The following is a 13618-nucleotide window of genomic DNA, read 5'->3' as shown; positions in this document are numbered from 1 at the left end:
CCCCAAATATTAACTCCCATAACTGAAAGTACAAGTCTTTACACAGTTAACACAAAAAGAATATGATTGTTAAGTAAGTATTATTCATTCACATATGTATTCATATCTATATCAAAGTAGACATAGGAAGGTATTCCACTGCAGCTCCTCAGCAGTGTCGATGCAATCCAGACGTTTCCACACCGTCCTTGTCCAGAGTCCATTCATATTGTCCTTGTTTGAGTATTTGAATCCCCATCTGTACATCCCCATATACTCTGGAAGAAAAGAAAACACCAACCAGTATCTTGTTGCAAATAACACATGAAAATTAAAACCTCAATGTATGGAAATACAAAGTAACATTAAAATGGATATCTTTCCATCATTACTTCATCTGGTTCCACTTCATCATCTCCATCTAAATCAGCCATAGTTAACAAAAGGCATCTAAGTGTTCTCCCTAGGCATTATTACTCCAACCCATCTCAATATCATAGCTTTCGCAAAAAGTCAATAGCACCGTACCAAAGCAAAACATCAAACACAGCGCTACAAAGGCTGCTACCAAAATATGAACCACCACTGCTCCCACTGGTCCTAACTGATTTTGTAACTAAGCATTTGCTGACCATCCAGCTCCCTCAGATTTACCAAATGCATCCCGTATACTCTTTAATGCATCTATAACACTAGTGATATTATCAGAACTATCGGGGATCAAAGTATAACAACCGTCCCCCGTCAAGTTCATAGCCACACTTAAACCACCTTGTTTGGCTAAAATATAGTCAAGAGCCATGTCATGTTTCAACAATGTCAGTCTGTGACTTCTTTGAGTATTTGACAGAAGATTAAACCCTCGTATAGTTTCATTTGCAAATCCCCATTAATTTTTTCACAAATCCTTTGACTTTGTGGGTGATAAACTGCTCCAAGATGTTGTTTAGTTCCCAATTTTTGCTAAATCAATTTCACTGTTTTATCCACAAACTCTTTCCCATTATCTGATGATATTCGATCTGGAAGTCCCCACCTGCTTATGACTTCTCTACACAAAAACCTGGCAACCGATTGAGCGTCTTTCCGCTTGGTTGGACAGGCCTCCGGCCATCGTGAAAATCTATCCACAACCACTAGCATGTATCTTTTCCCTTCAACTGGTTTTATCATATCGACAAAGTCAACAACTAACTCACGCATAGGACCCCCTGGGGTGGGAATGTAACCAGGAGGAACAGTCATACCCCTGCGGACATTATTTTTCAGACAGATTGTACACCTGCCTATGACATAATCAATCTGTTCAAGCAAATATGGTGCCCAAAAACCATACTCCTTTGTGATTTTTCTCCTAACCTCGCCCCCTGGCAACATGAGCTAACCCATGTGCTTCCTGAATCATCAAACCTAACAGGTCCAGAGGTGCTACTATCAGTCCCTCGTGATTTCTCCAAAGACCCGTAGAATCCTTAACAGCACCTCGGTCCAACCACAACTGTTTATCAATCATAGAAGCAGCTTACTGCATCAAAATCACTTCCTTAAGCGTAATTCTGTCTTCCAAGTCCACCCCATGAGTGACCAGAAAAACCTTGCCCAATTTGTCAGCTCCTGTGACAGCTTTTGCAGCTTCATCAGCAGCTTTGTTTCCTTGTGTCACTCTTGACGCATCTGTTTTATGAGCTGCACACTTAGCTATCGCTATCTCTTTAGGCCTCATCATAGCACGCAACAGTTTTATTATTTGTGCGTGATGTTGTATCGGAGAACCATCCGTTTTCTTAAACCCCCGACCTTTCCACACTGCTCCAAACAAATTACATACATTATGTGCATATGCCGAATCAGTATATATTGTCACTCGCTGCCCGTCAGCTAACAAACACGCTTCTGTTAGCCCCACAAGTTCTGCAAGCTGTGCAGACGCAGGCTGTGGTATTACTTCAGCTTTTTCAACAACAAATCCCGTTCCTTGAGCTTTTACTACTGCATAGCCAGCACACAATTTATCTACCACACGATAACAAGACCCATCAGTCCAATACTCCAGGTCTGCCTCATGTAGTGGAAGGGCTTGCAAGTCTGATCTAAGCCTTGAGTATTTCTCTGCCTCTTGAACACAATCATGTGGCTCACCATCCTCTGACGTTGGCAAATTCTTGAATGGATTTACCGTATCACACCTTACCAGAGCCTAAGAGCCTATGATAGTCTCTAAGCCTTGGCATAGTCAATGTGTATCTTCCATAGTTCAGCAGATTCCTGAGACTATGATGGGTAAGAATTGTCACTGGGTAACCCCTCGTAACAGATGATGCTTTGTCATACATTAAATAAACTCCAACCATTGCTCTGTAGCACAGTGGTAGCCCTAATTCCACTTCTGAATATGCAGTCGAATAATAGGAAATAGGTTGAGGATTCGACCCTGTACCCGTCGGCTGACAAAGGACTGCACATGCATATTTACCTCCAGTGGAATTAGACACATACAACAAGAAATTCTTAGAGTAGTCTGGTAGTGTGAGCGCTGGTGCCTCCTGTAACCTCTGTTTGATTGTTTCAAATGCCACAAGGCCTTCCTGTGTCCAGGACAGATTGCTGTGAAGTTGAGCGTTCCCGGTATCCTTAACCATAGCTCTCAAAGGTCCCGTCAAACTAGAATAATCCTCAACCCATGCTGAAGAATAACCAGCAATACCAAGAAACGTCAACATCTCTCTGACAGTTCTGGGCTTTGGAGCCTTGCGAATAGCCTGCAATTGACAATCAGAAATGCTTCTGTGTCCATGCGTTATTGTCTGACCCAAATATACAACCTTCTCCTGGCAATATTGCAACTTCTTTTGTGAGGCCTTATGCCCCTTTTCTGCCAATATTTGTAGCAATTTAATTGAGTCTTTGTGACATGTGTCTTCATCTTGTGAACAGATCATAATATCGTCGACATATTGAATCACAGTACTCTGCAATATCTGATCTATCCCTACCAAATCGTCTTTCAATACTTTGTTAAAAATATGAGGACTGTGTTTAAATCCTTCAATCTCTCATACTCATAGAACTGTCCTTTATATGTGAATCCAAATAAACCCTGACTCTCTACACTAAGAGGAACACTAAACAATGCACAAACACAAATCTAACCCCGTGAAATGTGTTGCCTGAGAAGGAATTTGGGCTAACAAAGTATGTGGATCCGGAACTTCTGCTGGAAAATCAGTTACCACTTCATTTACTGCTCTCAAATCATGAACCATACGATAAGTCTCATCAGGTTTCTTCACAGGCAACAAAGGCGTGTTACTCTGAGGATTTGTTGTCATCTTCAAAACACCTGCTTTCAAAAGTCCTTCAATTTGTGGTTCAAATTCCTTGAATTGCTTCATCCTTCAATGGATACTGATACTTCCAAGGAGGTCTAGCTCCTGGTTGAAGTTCTACTTTCACTGGTTTGGCTGATTTCACAAGTCCAATATCGGTACTGTGTTGGGACCACAAACATTCTGGAACTTCTCGCAACATCTCCTCTTTCATAGAATCTGAGTCCATCTTGGCACTACAAATAGATTCATGTGTCATCCGTACAGCTTGTGGCTGTCCTTGTCCTTTAGCTGAAATCATGATTTTGACAAATCGCTGATCTGTACTCCTCCAAATTGCCAAATTCTCTTTCATCGGTACAAAAACAGCTTCCTCTGCTTCTGTCATCATTTCCCCTATGTGTTTCTGCTCATAGTCTTCAGAAACCAACAAAGTCACATGTGGCACACTCTTCTCAATTTTGAATTCTTTCTCCAGATAATCATCCGTGTTTACCTTCATAGCCGCTCCTTGTGGTCCCAAAATTATGCAACATGAGCTTAGTTGAATTTCCTTTGGTTGATGAGCCAACCATTCCTCTGGGTTTGCTTGGGCAGCATTCTTGAAATACTTGAGCGTACAATGGAATGGATATTCTGGAAGTTTCGCATCTGGCATGTTCGCCACAATGAATTTCTCCCATATCTTAGCCGGCTCCAAGAAATCTGCACTGAGATTTCCAATCCAAAATACTGCAGAGGACTCCATCTCTGTTGTCATCAATAGTTGGTGGACCATTTCTTTTGGCACTTCTATCAGACAGCCATCTGGTGTACATTTTATTGTGCAGTTCAATCTACACAAAGCATCTCTTCCCAATAGAGCAATAGGTGTATGTTCTGATACCAATATGGGTATTGTAGTTTTCTGATTTTTATAGCAGAGCTCAATTGGTTCCGTGAGAGGAATCAGCTGCTTCACTCCCTCAAACCCCCTTGTCCGAATCAGTTGATTGGACATAGGAAGATGTGTAGCATCTTCAGGCCTAACACAGGTGAAAGCCGCTCCGCTATCCGCCATTACTTCCAATGGTCGGTTATTTACTTTCACCTCAATTGTTGGATCTTTTTCCGGCCCTGATGCTACCAGCTGACACCCCCCTTTCGGATTTTCTGGGCACCTCTAGAATCCTGGCTCTGGGCCCCTGTGAGGATTCACCAGTCCTCCAAGCGACCTTGACTGGCCCCTGAATCCTCCTCTGAAATTTCCTCCTCTGAAATTTCCTCCTGAGCTATTGCACTCACGGGCAAAGTGACCAACCTGTCCACAATTGTAACACACTTCTGGAGATTGCTGAAAGTATGGATTAAATCCTCCTCTTCTTGAGCTTCCTCGTTCTCTTCCTCTCCAATTCGGCATCTGGCTGTGGATATGAGACAACTGGAACCACTAGTGGTGGTTGGGGCAATTGCGGTTGTTCCTGGCTTGACTGAAGCCGTGGTGGTGATTGTTGCTTTGGTAAACACTGATCCTGCATAACCAAAGCCTGTTTCTTCTCCTTCTTCTTATTTTCCACCAGTTGTATTTGATTGAGTTTCCTGAGAGTCACTTGGTCCTGTTCTTTCTGATCATGTTTTCCATTTTTCCTATATAGATCCACTTGATGGGCTATATGATCTGTATAGACTCCTATTGCCATGCTTCCAAGTCCAACCACCTCTGCCAGTTTGCTCCTTACTGGTGGGGGCAATCCCATCTGTAGTTTAGCTCACAAAATTGAGCGCTCCATTTGACTCGCCTCTGGATCATTTCCTGTGATATTTCTCCCGCCTGATGAGCTCTCGACACATAGGCTCTCGGATTCTCTTCTTTTCCCAATGAATCAATCAAGATATTGTCAGGATGCACATTTGTTGGAAACGTGTCTTTCAGTGCTCTCCACAGTCGATTCCTACTTGCAGCGAACAACTCCGGATCATTTACAGCAGTCCCCACATATCGATTAAGTCCAGCTCTCTGAAAAATTTCTTCCATACCTGGAATCCCCAGGAGATTAGCAAAAAGTCTCTTAATATCTCCTATGGCAGTTTGTGTTCCTACCGTAATTTCTTCCAACTTCGAGATCCAAGGATGTGCTCCATCTTGAAGAATAGGCAACTTCTCAAGTATATCTGACATATCGGTATTCTGCAAAGGCTTATACTCCAGATTCTGTCCTCGGATTATTACTGGCAGCATCTTCTTACTTGTGCTCCCTTTCCTTGGGCGTAATGCATACTTTTTTTTTTTTTGGGACCCTTTTTTCCTCAATTTCTCCCTCTGTATTGTCAGCTTCTCGAGATGTTCTTCCAATTCTCTTATTTCTTCTGGATAAGTCGACTTCTCCAAGCATGATATGCATCGATCCATGTCTTTTTCTATTTCTTCAGTAGTCATTGGAGGATAAAATCCTCTTGAACATGAAGCACCTTTAATCTCCCACTCTTCATCGCTGTCTCCATCTTCACTTTCATCGGAGATCTGATCTCCTGTATCCTTCTTCTTCCAACTTTCATCACCCCTTCTTTCCGCTCTGGCCAGCCTCCGTCTGATCACAGGATCATATCCACCCATGATCTCTTCTACATCACTCTGTTCATCATCATCTTCCATTCTCCTAAACCTCGCTCTACCCTTAGTTTCCAAACGTGTCATTTTCTTCTTACTTTTGGAGCTTGGATTCATCTTTATAGTTGTTTCTGCTTGTCCTCTCTCTATGATTCGTTCATCTTCATCTCTGATGCAATAATCACCCTCCTGAATGATCACTGGAAGCTGAGGATAGACATCCTTAAACTCCGCTTCCTCCTCGTAAGGTGGAGGTCTTTTTGCTGAATCCGTATGTGAGAAGGGTTTGTTGACTTCTGCCATTAATTTTTCTGTTATCTTTGCCTCTTTTGCCATTTTCTCCACACCTCTGTCCCTTTTCTCTTACGTATCTTTCATCAGTTTTTGACCTTCATGTTCGAACAACTTAAGAACACCCAGCTCTCTTCGTCTCTTCTCTTTACGTCGTTCCCCTTTTTCCCCTTATTTTGATCCGACTTACTGTATATGTGGACAAAAGTACTTGCATTATTTTAAGTACACCTGGGTTAAGAGTCCCTTCCACAGGCCATGGTTGTTCAATATTAGGCCAACGCTTATGCCATTTTTCAGATAACTTTACAATACCATCAACTAGAGGATTATTTTTTTCACTACATCAACCGAGTAGTTACTTTCAACGTTTTAATGTCCTTTTTCCGCATAGTGACAACCTTTTATATTTCTTTATTGTAAATTATTTTCTTATTACTTATTTGTTTATTTTTCTTTTAATTCTACTTAATTGTTGATAGGTGGCAATCTTACCACATCCGCCAATGAAAAATCAAGGGAATTTGTCAACTCCAGAGTAATCACAAAAATCTTGTTATCCAGCAATCACATGGCCAACTCCTACCTAATAAGCACCCACTCACCTTAGTTTTATCCCAAAAGCTCAATACCACTCAATTCCCAACACAACTTGACTTCAAACGACCCCTGCACAAAACTCCAATGTGTAATATTCAAATACAGTAACTGATCAGTCTGTTGCCAAGTCTCCCCTTAGATAGTCATAACATGAAATATGGCAGGCATACACAAATAGACTCTCTTTGTTACAAATGTGTCTATAATATCCTGAAAGGAAACAAACTAAATGTGTATCAGCCGTAATAATTATAAATGAGTATAGACACAAATGCACAGGTGTTTGTAAAGAGTTTGTGGATTGCACAGTACTGGCCAGACTGGATCCAGGGCTGCTTTGCTGTGGCGCGCTGGACGGCACCCCCTCTCTCTCCTTCTCTCTCTCTCTCCTTCTTGTCTCTCAGACCACAGGAGAACAAAAACCAATAAAAAGGCAAACAACACTTTAGTCCTTTTATGTACTCACAAGGTTATTTCCCCCCAAAAATAAGAGTGTTAACTCTCTGAATAATCATAATCTATTTTCCCTAACATTTTAACAAATCTACGATAACATGCAAGCTAAGGAATTTCGGTGTCATTTACACTGGGGATGCTGTAGACACTACTCTTCACTCCTATTTAAAGCTTACTCTATTAACAAACGTCCTTCAATACCAATGAAAATGCCTTTTAAAAATGTATTTACACACATAAAAAACCCCAAATGAAATGCAAGTAAAATGTAGAAAAACAAATGCGCACTTCCCAAAAAAGTAACTTAGGCTAAGAAAAACCCCAACTGCTGCTTCTGAAATGACCCAAACCATACAGCAGCATTAATCAATAACTTTAACAAATTTCAAAACACAGTTTTCCCCTTGATCAAGTTCCCTTCTCTATTTCTTTATGCCTACACTCTAAATAATGCTGGGTTATTTAATCTACCCAACCGCTGGGTTAGGAAATGTTTGACCCATTATGGGTTATTTAAATGGAAATTGGGTAATTTTGTTCAACTCATGCGTTGAGTCAAAATCCATCAACCCAACATATATCGTTTGACCCAGCAAGTGGGTTATTTGTGCTTCGAACATCATCAGCAGAGTCCACACACCGAGCGCTCGTCACAGCAGAGAACCTGACTGGTCGTCCAGCGAGGAAAATAAATAATAAAAGGTATGTGTACACTACATTTCTTATTAACATTGTATGTGTTGCGTTACCTATTAAAGCAGTATCATTATATTGTCGAGGCTAGTTGGTTGGTTTGGCTTTACTACGTAGTTAACGTTAGCCATTTAGCCGTTATCATGGAAGCACTGATAGCCTAACTTAAACCTTAACTTATCCGTTTAGTCTGAATTATATTAATGAATTAATTAAACAAGTTCATAATGCCCATGGGCATATGGTCATGGTTGCAAGGCAAATTTGCCAGCTTTTTTCAAGCTAGCCAGGTGATTCACTCGTTTACTAGCCAACAGCCAGTTAGTTGCTTTGCTATTATTTTAAATGGCTATAAACGAATGTGCTTGTTTTTGCTGAAGCTTTTAGGTGTTTGACTGATTAAAATATGTAAAAACAGTGAGATAATCTGATATGTCTGATTAAATGCATTTATTTAAGTTTTGCGGTGACCCACAATAGATAAGAACAAATTCTAAAATGGCATCCTGGCAAACGACAAGGGCCACTTGAGTGAAGAGTTGATGTGACACGCCAACGTATGTGCACATTTTGTGTAAAGGAGTCAATCGCAAAACAAACTTCTGGAAAAATTCTAAAGATAATTGTTACGGAATTGGTTTTCATTATTTTAGAATAATAAATATGTTTGAGAGGATTTAAGATTTTTTTCCCCGTTTGTAATAAAGAAATAGTCATTCAGTTCCATACTTCATACCAGTTGGTGGCAGTAATGCACCATATGTGTTGTGTGCCAACCGCCAAAAAACTTTAAAAGAAGAAGAAGACTCTAAATTAGGAACTTGTGTGTGCACCTGCGCGCCATTACATTTGCTGAGCGTTTGCTACGACGTGACACGGATTTTTACTCATCAATTTTTTTCCTGTTATTTTGCAGGTAACTTGATAATATGCACACGAGATCTGTAGTGCAATTGTATATGTTCATACCGCAGATAATTCGGGTAATGACGTTCGGGGTTGTGAATATGTTGATATGCACATAATGCAGACTGTCCTCCATTTTGTGAACGCTGTAACACGAGGTGATTGTGAAATGCGTTTACGGTTCGATTCAAATTGATTCCAGTTAAGGTTATAGTCTTCATTATGAGTTTACTTCAAATTTGTGTTTGGTTTATTAAGTGATCTATTACATATAAAGATCGGGTGCACTTATTTTGCAGAACTGTCAGTCGATCTGTCTATTTTTCTGCGCGGGGCCTGTGACATTAACAAATATATATGTATGTGCTCTGAAAGCTAACTTTATACTGTGAGCAGCCACAAATATTATTGTGCAGTAAGAACATAGACAATTTACATGTATACAATTTGTCATATGAATTGTAAAGAGAAGGATTTTGGGATGCTAAATAAAAAAGGCCTAGCTTGTATCTTCTAATTGGATTATTGTTGCCTTTGCATGGTGACGTATGAATAGGTAATGCAATAGAAATAGTATTTTTGCTTAAGCTCTTTTTTTGTTTGTTTCACACACAACAACACACAACACCAAGAGGGGCAAGAGGTTAACCTCATTTACCAACCAGTTCACTACAGTATACATTCTGTGAGAATGCCAGCCAGTACACGTCACACCATGCATACTGCATGCAGTTTTTTGATGTGGTAAAAAAAATGCACAGTTTTATATCTTGACTCTTGACCCTCCCCCACCTGTCACCTTGTTTCCTATCCATTCAGGAGTTTACATTACTGATGCTTAGCAAGCTATTCTAGGTGGCTGCCACTGTTTATTAAATTGACCTGGATTTTTTTTTAGGTTGAACCTGCTGTTGTCCCTGCTATCCCACCTACAATCTCTGATGTCACACGAACTGCCACGCCTCCAAACCCCATGGAGGATCAAGCAGCTGCTGTGGTACCACTAAATCAGCAGATACAGACAATACACATCATTCCACAGTTTGTAAGTTCCACTTTAAGACTTGGGTGTCACTTTGTTTAATCAACAGTAGGCTGGGCAATTAATCAAAGCTAAAATTTTGAAACAAAATTGAATGTATCTTGTGTATGTTGATTGATCAAGATGCTTTTTTTTTTCTTCTTAAATTAGCAAATCCACCTGGATAAAAACTAGTAATTTTCTTATCAGCTAAATTCATTTGATTAGCACCTTAAACACTTTTATATTTTGCTGTACAAATAGTAGTGCTTGAAAAGAGTGAAACACATTGTGATGCGATGTGAGCTAACTGTTCATTATTTGAAATCAAGGCAAAGGTTTGAAATAATGGTGATATCGATTTGAATTCGTATCACCTTTCACTTCATAAAGTAAGAGATCTGCAATGTTGTCTCTTGTGTAAATTTTCTCAGGATGTCCGGCAGATTCTTACAGGCTTACATGATGGCAAGGAAATTGTTGAGAGCCTTGATGAAGATAATGTCATCACAACTAGTCAGAGACGTCTCCTCGTCCGTATCTTGGTGTCGTACCTCGTTGAGAAGTTTGGAGAGAAGTAATTAATTTTTTTATATTTAGAATAGGGTTTCTGTTAATTCAATTTCAAAATGGGAATGTTGACGTATTTAATATATTTCAACATAAGTAACAAGTACAACATGTACTTTCATTTTACTTAAATTAAAAAAGCCTTTTCTGTTTTACTGTCCTACATCAGAAACCAAAAAGGCACTGGCTTTGGGTTTGGTTCAGTCATTTGCCTGTTTGAAAGACTCATCAAGCAGTGGCAGCGTGAGTGTTTTTTGAAAAATGTCATTGAGATATTTATTTGGGTTGTTTGTTTTTTTTTTTTTTTCAAGGTTGCAATTCGATTCTCAATTTCAACTTTACTTAGTTAACTAGAGTCAGCCGAGGGCTCTACAACAGGCCCCCTTCTGTTTTTGCTAGATTTCCAATTTAGATCTCCTGTTTCTGGCGAATCATCACCAAATAATAGACACTAGGGTTCGTACATGTGAAAATTATTGTCCCGCAGGAATTTGAGGCTTTAAATTTGTCTGGAAGTCACAACCTCAATGCACTGTTTTTGGCAACGGAGCGTGGAGCAGCATACATTGAGCGTAAAAGCTAAATCCGTCAGTTAACAGACAAAATACAGCTCACTCCTCCTTGAAACATATCTGTGCTGTTATGCACTAAGCAGCAGGAACAATAATTGATCTACTTCTCTGAGGACAGACAGACGTACAGACAAACCCTGTTCTAACCGTAGCCCATGCTGTCAGTCAAACGTGCCTCATCTCTATTCATTAAAGATTTTGATTTCTTGGCAGGAAATATGGTACACCCCAGGACAGAGCCACCGGCCAGCCACTGGATTCCTAGAGGAAAGGCTGCGGAACATCAGGAAGCGGCTGAGATCAACCAGCAGGTCGCGGAGCACGGCACAGACGACATCACCACAAACGCCAGATGATGATGCTGCTCTTGCAAGGCCTCTCATACCAGGTAATTATTAAAATATATATTTGATGAAGCAAAACATCCATATTTCAGTGACTGACAACTTTGTTGTTCTTTATAGAATGTACCATATCAGACGAACGTGCGTCACAGTTTAAAGAATGGTTGAGAAACAATTCTCAGCCCCTCAGCCAGGTAGAGACCTATATGGAAAACACGGCAGTCTACAGGGAAAAGTGGATCAGAGAAAACAGTTGGACTATTGATCAAATCCTTGAAGAGTTCCCTCGCCTAATGACCAAAGGCATGGTAGGTATAGGGAAAAATGATCTTTCATTTGAGGATACATTGTTTATAATGTTTTATAAGTGTGCCACATTGAATTGGAATTAAAAAATGTGTCTTCCATTTTATAGATTGCACAGGACTTTCTTGTGCTACATGGGGAAGCTGCATCCAAGCTTTTTGAAACTTGGCTGACCATTTATGCAGAGAAGGTCCTGTACCTGGCAAGGCAGGAGGGGAATCTAACATTGCCCCTGGATGGTTTAACACCACTATTGTCAGCAGATCTTGTAAATGCGCAGGGAATGCTATGGAAAATGCTGGATATTTATGCGACGAAATTGCTGGTATTATGAAATCAAAGGTATGCTATTTCACATCGTATTGACACCTATGTCTTCCTACAGATGGCGTTGGGGAACTTGCCCTGAGGCAGCTGCCAGGATTACTCCCCCCCACAACATACAAAGTTGGCCGTGGCCGCGGTGCGAAAGTGGTACGCCACACCAATTTTGAATGCAGCTTGGCCTTCATCGATCATAAGGCTGTGAGTCCTCGAAGCACAAGTTTCTGAAGAGAAAACTTTATTCATTTTATCAATATATCTCCGCTCAAGACTGCACGCACACATGCATATTCAGGTTTTATTATACTTTTGGGTACAGGCATCAAATATAGCCAGACAGTATTTGGAAAATAGCGGTTCTACAAGCTTAGAACTTGCTGAACTAAGTTGGTCAGTATCAAAGCATCCTGGGCTTCTAGAACACCAGTGCCACTGATTACCTCTGTACAGCACTGCACTGATGTTCTAAAACAGTCACCGACTAAGTATTGATTTCCGAAATGAACACATTTATCAGAAAGTTTACACAAAAGTTGAGCCGCACGCATTTTCTGTGAATGTTTATTTTAATGATAGATCATCAATGAATTTATGACTTTTTAAGTCATTTGAAGTCTGAATCCTTTAGTTATTTTCTGTAATGTGAGCTATATGCTCTAACACTTGATCAATAAAGGTTTGGAATATTTCGTTATGCAATGAAATGTAGACTATTACAGTTACAATTTTTTTTTTACTGTAGTAGTCGGTAGACATTTGGTCCTTACTCGCACTCTTGTATATCTCACTTTCGTATTTTCCTTTTTTAGCCTGGAATAAACATGGTCGAGTACCTCCATGAGGCCAAGGCGTCCAAGCCATACCCCCACGTCCTGACGCTGGGGAATGACGGGAGTGCATCTCAGGCATTCGTAATAATATCTGGACAGGCCCTGGAGCAAGAAACACTGCTTCAGGCCATTGATGTCTGTTTTAAGGCATTTTTTGTCTTTGACGTTGAATACCCAAAACAATGTGAGCATGTGTGGAAATTCATGCAAAATGTGATCTATGAAATTCCAGGAGGGGAGTCAAAAATGGTTACGTTTTTTAAAACTAGAATACTTGCTTGCAAGTAGCTTAATAGCAGCTTTTAGGAATTTTAATTTGTTCAAAATAGAGCTGCTGAGTGTTGGCCTGTCGAGTGTTTAACCAGTTTAATCAAAATTCTGGATGTGTTTCAACCTGAGAGAACTGCACCAGTTCCAGGATATATATTGTCGATATTAATGTAATAAATTTTCAAAGATTCCATTGTTTTGTTTTTTGTATTGTTTAAGTGTTTATTGCATAATATATTATATACCTAAATCTCGCATGTATTCTGTCCTAGGTTTGAAGTTTAAGAGTTTTAAATGGGTAGTCAATTGCAATTTATTTTCTAAATTGTACTGAATGTGTTAGACTTAATCTGGCATATGGGTTAATTTTACACATATGTAGTTAAATCAACCCATAATTGTAATTAATTTGACCCAGCATTTGGGTACATTATATAACTAATATGTAGTTAAATCAACCCATAATTGTAATTAATTTGACCCAGCATTTGGGTGGAATATTTAACTCAATCTGTTGGGTTAAATATCACTGACCCATCTTGC

At 39.9% G+C, this 13618-nt stretch overlaps 1 protein-coding gene across 6 annotated transcripts in view; it reads right to left on the bottom strand.

Moving 5' to 3' along the window:
• LOC119902692 (cytolytic toxin-alpha-like) overlaps positions 1-13618 on the bottom strand; it is a 30083-nt gene that overhangs the window by 6259 nt on the left and 10206 nt on the right. Inside the window, exon 1 of one of the 6 annotated variants that reach the window (XM_038719033.1) lies at positions 93-151. The exons of 4 other annotated variants lie outside the window; for them this stretch is intronic. The gene's annotated coding sequence lies outside the window, so the exon portion shown is untranslated. Of the gene's footprint in view, positions 1-92; positions 152-13618 lie in introns of those variants that run through there. One more of the 6 variants, XM_038719035.1, reaches the window with a different exon arrangement.

The sequence above is a fragment of the Micropterus salmoides genome, unplaced genomic scaffold (genome assembly GCF_014851395.1).
Source record: "Micropterus salmoides isolate LMB-PRFRI ecotype aquatic unplaced genomic scaffold, ASM1485139v1 Ms_hic_scaffold_14, whole genome shotgun sequence".
NCBI lineage: Eukaryota > Metazoa > Chordata > Actinopteri > Centrarchiformes > Centrarchidae > Micropterus > Micropterus salmoides.
The sequence above is the reverse complement of the archived record's forward strand: the minus strand, read 5'-3'. Positions and strand labels throughout refer to the sequence as shown.